The 7500-nt window shown below is 45.7% G+C and overlaps 10 non-coding genes across 10 annotated transcripts; 8 read left to right on the forward strand and 2 right to left on the reverse strand.

Moving 5' to 3' along the window:
- The first annotated feature begins 607 nt into the window (after nt 1-607).
- Nucleotides 608-689, forward strand: trnas-aga (transfer RNA serine (anticodon AGA)). The gene has a single exon. It is a non-coding gene; the product is annotated as a tRNA-Ser (tRNA).
- Nucleotides 690-949: 260 nt separating this feature from the next.
- trnas-aga (transfer RNA serine (anticodon AGA)) lies at nt 950-1031 on the forward strand. The gene has a single exon. It is a non-coding gene; the product is annotated as a tRNA-Ser (tRNA).
- A 513-nt stretch (nt 1032-1544) lies between these two features.
- Nucleotides 1545-1626, reverse strand: trnas-aga (transfer RNA serine (anticodon AGA)). Its single transcript has one exon. It is a non-coding gene; the product is annotated as a tRNA-Ser (tRNA).
- Nucleotides 1627-2694: 1068 nt separating this feature from the next.
- trnas-aga (transfer RNA serine (anticodon AGA)) lies at nt 2695-2776 on the forward strand. The gene has a single exon. It is a non-coding gene; the product is annotated as a tRNA-Ser (tRNA).
- Nucleotides 2777-3036: 260 nt separating this feature from the next.
- trnas-aga (transfer RNA serine (anticodon AGA)) lies at nt 3037-3118 on the forward strand. The gene has a single exon. It is a non-coding gene; the product is annotated as a tRNA-Ser (tRNA).
- Nucleotides 3119-4086: 968 nt separating this feature from the next.
- trnas-aga (transfer RNA serine (anticodon AGA)) lies at nt 4087-4168 on the forward strand. The gene has a single exon. It is a non-coding gene; the product is annotated as a tRNA-Ser (tRNA).
- Nucleotides 4169-4681: 513 nt separating this feature from the next.
- On the reverse strand, nt 4682-4763 carry trnas-aga (transfer RNA serine (anticodon AGA)). The gene has a single exon. It is a non-coding gene; the product is annotated as a tRNA-Ser (tRNA).
- Nucleotides 4764-5831: 1068 nt separating this feature from the next.
- trnas-aga (transfer RNA serine (anticodon AGA)) lies at nt 5832-5913 on the forward strand. Its single transcript has one exon. It is a non-coding gene; the product is annotated as a tRNA-Ser (tRNA).
- A 260-nt stretch (nt 5914-6173) lies between these two features.
- trnas-aga (transfer RNA serine (anticodon AGA)) lies at nt 6174-6255 on the forward strand. The gene has a single exon. It is a non-coding gene; the product is annotated as a tRNA-Ser (tRNA).
- Nucleotides 6256-7223: 968 nt separating this feature from the next.
- trnas-aga (transfer RNA serine (anticodon AGA)) lies at nt 7224-7305 on the forward strand. Its single transcript has one exon. It is a non-coding gene; the product is annotated as a tRNA-Ser (tRNA).
- Nucleotides 7306-7500: the final 195 nt, after the last annotated feature.

The following is a 7500-nucleotide window of genomic DNA, read 5'->3' on the forward strand; positions in this document are numbered from 1 at the left end:
CCAGGTTCGAATCCTGCTGACAATGAATTAAGTTTTTCATGATTCTGACTAATTGAACGTCATTCTTCAGTTGGGCTGCACCCCTCGGGTCGGGAGTGAAGTTCTGCCTCAAGTGGAGGACTTCAAGTATCTCGTAGTCTTGTTCACGAGTGAGGGAATAAATAGAACCCGAGATTGACAGAGGTATTGGTGCGGCATCTACAGTGATGCAGTCACCGCACCGGTGTTTTGTGGTGAAGAATGAGCTGAGCCAGAAGGCAAAACTCTCGATATACAGGTCGGTCTACGTTCCTACCCTCACCTATGGTCATGAACTTTGAGTAGTGACCGAAAGGACAAGGTCACAAATACAAGCGGCAGAAATGAATTTCCTCCACAGGATGTCTGGGATCACCCTCAGAGATAGGGTGAGGAGCTTGGTCAGCCGGGAGAGACTCAGAGTAGAGCTGCTGCTCCCTTACAGCGAGAGGAGCCAGCTGAGATGGCTCGGGCATCTACTACGGATGCCTCCACTACACATCTTAAATTAAAGCCTGGCACAACAATTGGGGATTTTGACGCCTCGTTTGTGTCGAGCTGGTAGATGTCTTGGCATCATTGTTGTCAAGTTGTCGTGGCCGAGAGGTTAAGGCGATGGACTAGAAATCCATTGGGGTCTCCCCGCGCAGGTTTGAATCCTGCCGACAACGACGAAGTGGTCGGAGTCAGCGGTATCTAAGTTTTTTCCACTGAGGGCCGCGTATTGTAAAATCACTGGATGCAGGAGCCATTTTGATATTCTCCAAGTATATCCTGCAGATATAGTTGCAGAGTCTTTTGGTAAAATATTAGGACAGCTCAAAAAAAGGAGGCTTCACTACATATCTTAAATAAAGCCTCCAACCCTGCAAACGAGCTGCCAGTCGGTCTCAGACGTGGGATCCAAAGGTTAGCAGAAAGATGGTATCAGGTTGTCGTGGCCGAGTGGTTAAGGCGATGGATTAGAAATCCATTGGGGTTTCCCCGCGCAGGTTCGAATCCTGCTGACAACGACTTATGTTTTTCATGATTCTGACTAATTGAACGTCATTCTTCAGTTGGGCTGCACCCCTCGGGTCGGGAGTGAAGTTCTGCCTCAAGTGGAGGACTTCAAGTATCTCATAGTCTTGTTCACGAGTGAGGGAAGAAATAGAACGCGAGATTGACAGAGGTATTGGTGCGGCGTCTACAGTGATGCAGTCACTGCACCGGTCTTTTGTGATGAAGAATGAGCTGAGCCAGAAGGCAAAACTCTCGATATACAGGTCGGTCTACGTTCCTACCCTCACCTATGGTCATGAACTTTGAGTAGTGACCGAAAGGACAAGGTCGCGAAATACAAGCGGCAGAAATGAGTCCGCACCAATACCTCTGTCAATCTTACGTTCTATTCTTCCCTCACTCGTGAACAAGACTATGAGATATTTGAAGTCCTCCACTTGAGGCAGAAATTCACTCCCGACCCAAGGGGTGCAGCCCAACTGAAGAATGACGTTCAATTAGTCAGAATCATGAAAAACTTAATTCGTTGTCAGCAGGATTAGAACCTGCGCGGGGAGACCCCAATGGATTTCTAGTCCATCGCCTTAACCACTCGGCCACAACAACCTGACTCCAGCTTTCTGCTAACCTTTGAATCCCACGTCTGAGACCGACTGGCAGCTCGTCGGCAGGGTTGGAGGCTTTATTTAAGATGTGTAGTGAAGCCTCCTTTGGGGTCTCCCCGCGCAGGTTCGAATCCTGCTGACAACGACGAAGTGGCCGCAGACATCTGTATCCAAGTTTTTTCCACTGAGGGTCACGTATTGTAAAATTACTGGATGCAGGAGCCATTTTGATATTCTCCAACTATATCCTGCAGATATAGTTGCAGATTCTTTTGGTAAAATCATAGGACAGCTCAAAAAAAGGAGGCTTCACTACACATCTTAAATAAAGCCTCCAACCCTGCCAAAGAGCTGCCAGTCGGTCTCAGACGTGGGATCCAAAGGTTAGCAGAAAGATGGTGTCAAGTTGTCGTGGCCGAGTGATTAAGGCGCTGGACTAGAAATCCATTGGGGTCTTCCCGCCCAGGTTCGAATCCTGCTGACAATGAATTAAGTTTTTCATGATTCTGACTAATTGAACGTCATTCTTCAGTTGGGCTGCACCCCTCCGGTCGGGAGTGAAGTTCTGCCTCAAGTGGAGGACTTCAAGTATCTCGTAGTCTTGTTCACGAGTGAGGGAAGAAATAGAACGCGAGATTGACAGAGGTATTGGTGCGGCATCTACAGTGATGCAGTCACCGCACCGGTCTTTTGTGGTGAAGAATGAGCTGAGCCAGAAGGCAAAACTCTCGATATACAGGTCGGTCTACGTTCCTACCCTCACCTATGGTCATGAACTTTGAGTAGTGACCGAAAGGACAAGGTCGCGAATACAAGCGGCAGAAATGAGTTTCCTCCACAGGATGTCTGGGATCACCCTCAGAGATAGGGTGAGGAGCTTGGTCAGCCGGGAGAGACTCAGAGTAGAGCCGCTGCTCCCTTACAGCGAGAGGAGCCAGCTGAGATGGCTCGGGCATCTACTACGGATGCCTCCACTACACATCTTAAATTAAAGCCTGGCACAACAATTGGGGATTTCGACGCTTCGTTTGTGTCGAGCTGGTAGATGTCTTGGCATTACTGTTGTCAAGTTGTCGTGGCCGAGAGGTTAAGGCGATGGACTAGAAATCCATTGGGGTCTCCCCGCGCAGGTTCGAATCCTGCCGACAATGACGAAGTGGTCAGAGTCAGCGGTATCTAAGTTTTTGCCACTGAGGGCCGCATATTGTAAAATCACTGGATGCAGGAGCCATTTTGATATTCTCCAACTATATCCTGCAGATATAGTTGCAGAGTCTTTTGGTAAAATATTAGGACAGCTCAAAAAAAGGAGGCTTCACTACACATCTTAAATAAAGCCTCCAACCCTGCCGACGAGCTGCCAGTCGGTCTCAGACGTGGGATCCAAAGGTTAGCAGAAAGATGGTGTCAGGTTGTTGTGGCCGAGTGGTTAAGGCGATGGACTAGAAATCCATTGGGGTCTCCCCGCGCAGGTTCGAATCCTGCTGACAACGAATTAAGTTTTTCATGATTCTGACTAATTGAACGTCATTCTTAAGTTGGGCTGCACCCCTCGGGTCGGGAGTGAAGTTCTTCCTCAAGTAGAGGACTTCAAGTATCTCATAGTCTTGTTCACGAGTGAGGGAAGAAATAGAACGTGAGATTGACAGAGGTATTGGTACGGGGTCTACAGTGATGCTGTAAAATGTGTCTTCTTTAGCAGGGCTCTCACTACTGCAGTTTTAAAATCAGCAGAAAAGACATTTAAAATCTCCTCTCTCAAAGAACCATCAAATATTCTCCAAAATAATTGTTTGGAATTGAATCTATAAGACATGTTTTGGGTTTCACAGGAGAAAAAAAGGCCAACTCTCAGCATGAACCAGGGCAAAACTGTCCAGTGTTTCCTCGGGTAAAAACAGAGACTGTGTTGGATTAAAAGCAGAGTGAGGAGATATTTGATGGGGTCCATCAGAGAAACAATAAACACCAACGACCGCGTCACGTCCAACTTTTGAGTGTAACACAATTTTATTTACATAACCTTGCCACGGTTTTGTTCAGGAGGTCTGTAGAATAGAATAAAAAAAATTATACTTCTAATATAAAAACATTATCATGGTCAAATTTAAAAAAAAATGTTGTAAGATTAAAAATGTTGTCGTAAATTATTCTTAAAATGATTTATTTTTCCCTACATAACTCTGAAATTTTGTAGTATTACAATGTCATCAAAAGGAGCTTCACTACACATCTTAAATAAAGCGTCCAGCCCTGCAGACGAGCTGTCAGTCTGAAATTTTGTAGTATTACAATTTTCCGTTAATTTATGGAATAAATTCAAGAGGGGAAAAAAGGGAGAGTGGTTGTTATTTAGTTTAAAGAAGGCTTCACTACACATCTTAAATTAAAGCCTGGCACTTTGCTATCTCAACAATTTGTGTCCAGCTGCTGCATTTCTTGGCACTACAACTGGTGTCAGGTTGTCGTGGCCGAGTGGTTAAGGCGATGGACTAGAAATCCATTGGGGTCTCCCCGCGCAGGTTCGAATCCTGCTGACAATGAATTAAGTTTTTCATGATTCTGACTAATTGAACGTCATTCTTCAGTTGGGCTGCACCCCTCGGGTCGGGAGTGAAGTTCTGCCTCAAGTGGAGGACTTCAAGTATCTCATAGTCTTGTTCACGAGTGAGGGAAGAAATAGAACGCGAGATTGACAGAGGTATTGGTGCGGCGTCTACAGTGATGCAGTCACTGCACCGGTCTTTTGTGATGAAGAATGAGCTGAGCCAGAAGGCAAAACTCTCGATATACAGGTCGGTCTACGTTCCTACCCTCACCTATGGTCATGAACTTTGAGTAGTGACCGAAAGGACAAGGTCGCGAAATACAAGCGGCAGAAATGAGTCCGCACCAATACCTCTGTCAATCTTACGTTCTATTCTTCCCTCACTCGTGAACAAGACTATGAGATATTTGAAGTCCTCCACTTGAGGCAGAAATTCACTCCCGACCCAAGGGGTGCAGCCCAACTGAAGAATGACGTTCAATTAGTCAGAATCATGAAAAACTTAATTCGTTGTCAGCAGGATTAGAACCTGCGCGGGGAGACCCCAATGGATTTCTAGTCCATCGCCTTAACCACTCGGCCACAACAACCTGACTCCAGCTTTCTGCTAACCTTTGAATCCCACGTCTGAGACCGACTGGCAGCTCGTCGGCAGGGTTGGAGGCTTTATTTAAGATGTGTAGTGAAGCCTCCTTTGGGGTCTCCCCGCGCAGGTTCGAATCCTGCTGACAACGACGAAGTGGCCGCAGACATCTGTATCCAAGTTTTTTCCACTGAGGGTCACGTATTGTAAAATTACTGGATGCAGGAGCCATTTTGATATTCTCCAACTATATCCTGCAGATATAGTTGCAGATTCTTTTGGTAAAATCATAGGACAGCTCAAAAAAAGGAGGCTTCACTACACATCTTAAATAAAGCCTCCAACCCTGCCAAAGAGCTGCCAGTCGGTCTCAGACGTGGGATCCAAAGGTTAGCAGAAAGATGGTGTCAAGTTGTCGTGGCCGAGTGATTAAGGCGCTGGACTAGAAATCCATTGGGGTCTTCCCGCCCAGGTTCGAATCCTGCTGACAATGAATTAAGTTTTTCATGATTCTGACTAATTGAACGTCATTCTTCAGTTGGGCTGCACCCCTCCGGTCGGGAGTGAAGTTCTGCCTCAAGTGGAGGACTTCAAGTATCTCGTAGTCTTGTTCACGAGTGAGGGAAGAAATAGAACGCGAGATTGACAGAGGTATTGGTGCGGCATCTACAGTGATGCAGTCACCGCACCGGTCTTTTGTGGTGAAGAATGAGCTGAGCCAGAAGGCAAAACTCTCGATATACAGGTCGGTCTACGTTCCTACCCTCACCTATGGTCATGAACTTTGAGTAGTGACCGAAAGGACAAGGTCGCGAATACAAGCGGCAGAAATGAGTTTCCTCCACAGGATGTCTGGGATCACCCTCAGAGATAGGGTGAGGAGCCTGGTCAGCCGGGAGAGACTCAGAGTAGAGCCGCTGCTCCCTTACAGCGAGAGGAGCCAGCTGAGATGGCTCGGGCATCTACTACGGATGCCTCCACTACACATCTTAAATTAAAGCCTGGCACAACAATTGGGGATTTCGACGCTTCGTTTGTGTCGAGCTGGTAGATGTCTTGGCATTACTGTTGTCAAGTTGTCGTGGCCGAGAGGTTAAGGCGATGGACTAGAAATCCATTGGGGTCTCCCCGCGCAGGTTCGAATCCTGCCGACAATGACGAAGTGGTCAGAGTCAGCGGTATCTAAGTTTTTGCCACTGAGGGCCGCATATTGTAAAATCACTGGATGCAGGAGCCATTTTGATATTCTCCAACTATATCCTGCAGATATAGTTGCAGAGTCTTTTGGTAAAATATTAGGACAGCTCAAAAAAAGGAGGCTTCACTACACATCTTAAATAAAGCCTCCAACCCTGCCGACGAGCTGCCAGTCGGTCTCAGACGTGGGATCCAAAGGTTAGCAGAAAGATGGTGTCAGGTTGTTGTGGCCGAGTGGTTAAGGCGATGGACTAGAAATCCATTGGGGTCTCCCCGCGCAGGTTCGAATCCTGCTGACAACGAATTAAGTTTTTCATGATTCTGACTAATTGAACGTCATTCTTAAGTTGGGCTGCACCCCTCGGGTCGGGAGTGAAGTTCTTCCTCAAGTAGAGGACTTCAAGTATCTCATAGTCTTGTTCACGAGTGAGGGAAGAAATAGAACGTGAGATTGACAGAGGTATTGGTACGGGGTCTACAGTGATGCTGTAAAATGTGTCTTCTTTAGCAGGGCTCTCACTACTGCAGTTTTAAAATCAGCAGAAAAGACATTTAAAATCTCCTCTCTCAAAGAACCATCAAATATTCTCCAAAATAATTGTTTGGAATTGAATCTATAAGACATGTTTTGGGTTTCACAGGAGAAAAAAAGGCCAACTCTCAGCATGAACCAGGGCAAAACTGTCCAGTGTTTCCTCGGGTAAAAACAGAGACTGTGTTGGATTAAAAGCAGAGTGAGGAGATATTTGATGGGGTCCATCAGAGAAACAATAAACACCAACGACCGCGTCACGTCCAACTTTTGAGTGTAACACAATTTTATTTACATAACCTTGCCACGGTTTTGTTCAGGAGGTCTGTAGAATAGAATAAAAAAAATTATACTTCTAATATAAAAACATTATCATGGTCAAATTTAAAAAAAAATGTTGTAAGATTAAAAATGTTGTCGTAAATTATTCTTAAAATGATTTATTTTTCCCTACATAACTCTGAAATTTTGTAGTATTACAATGTCATCAAAAGGAGCTTCACTACACATCTTAAATAAAGCGTCCAGCCCTGCAGACGAGCTGTCAGTCTGAAATTTTGTAGTATTACAATTTTCCGTTAATTTATGGAATAAATTCAAGAGGGGAAAAAAGGGAGAGTGGTTGTTATTTAGTTTAAAGAAGGCTTCACTACACATCTTAAATTAAAGCCTGGCACTTTGCTATCTCAACAATTTGTGTCCAGCTGCTGCATTTCTTGGCACTACAACTGGTGTCAGGTTGTCGTGGCCGAGTGGTTAAGGCGATGGACTAGAAATCCATTGGGGTCTCCCCGCGCAGGTTCGAATCCTGCTGACAATGAATTAAGTTTTTCATGATTCTGACTAATTGAACGTCATTCTTCAGTTGGGCTGCACCCCTCGGGTCGGGAGTGAAGTTCTGCCTCAAGTGGAGGACTTCAAGTATCTCATAGTCTTGTTCACGAGTGAGGGAAGAAATAGAACGCCAGATTGACAGAGGTATTGGTGCGGCGTCTACAGTAGTGCAGTCACTGCA

This window comes from Entelurus aequoreus, linkage group LG17, assembly GCF_033978785.1.
Source record: "Entelurus aequoreus isolate RoL-2023_Sb linkage group LG17, RoL_Eaeq_v1.1, whole genome shotgun sequence".
Taxonomy (NCBI): domain Eukaryota; kingdom Metazoa; phylum Chordata; class Actinopteri; order Syngnathiformes; family Syngnathidae; genus Entelurus; species Entelurus aequoreus.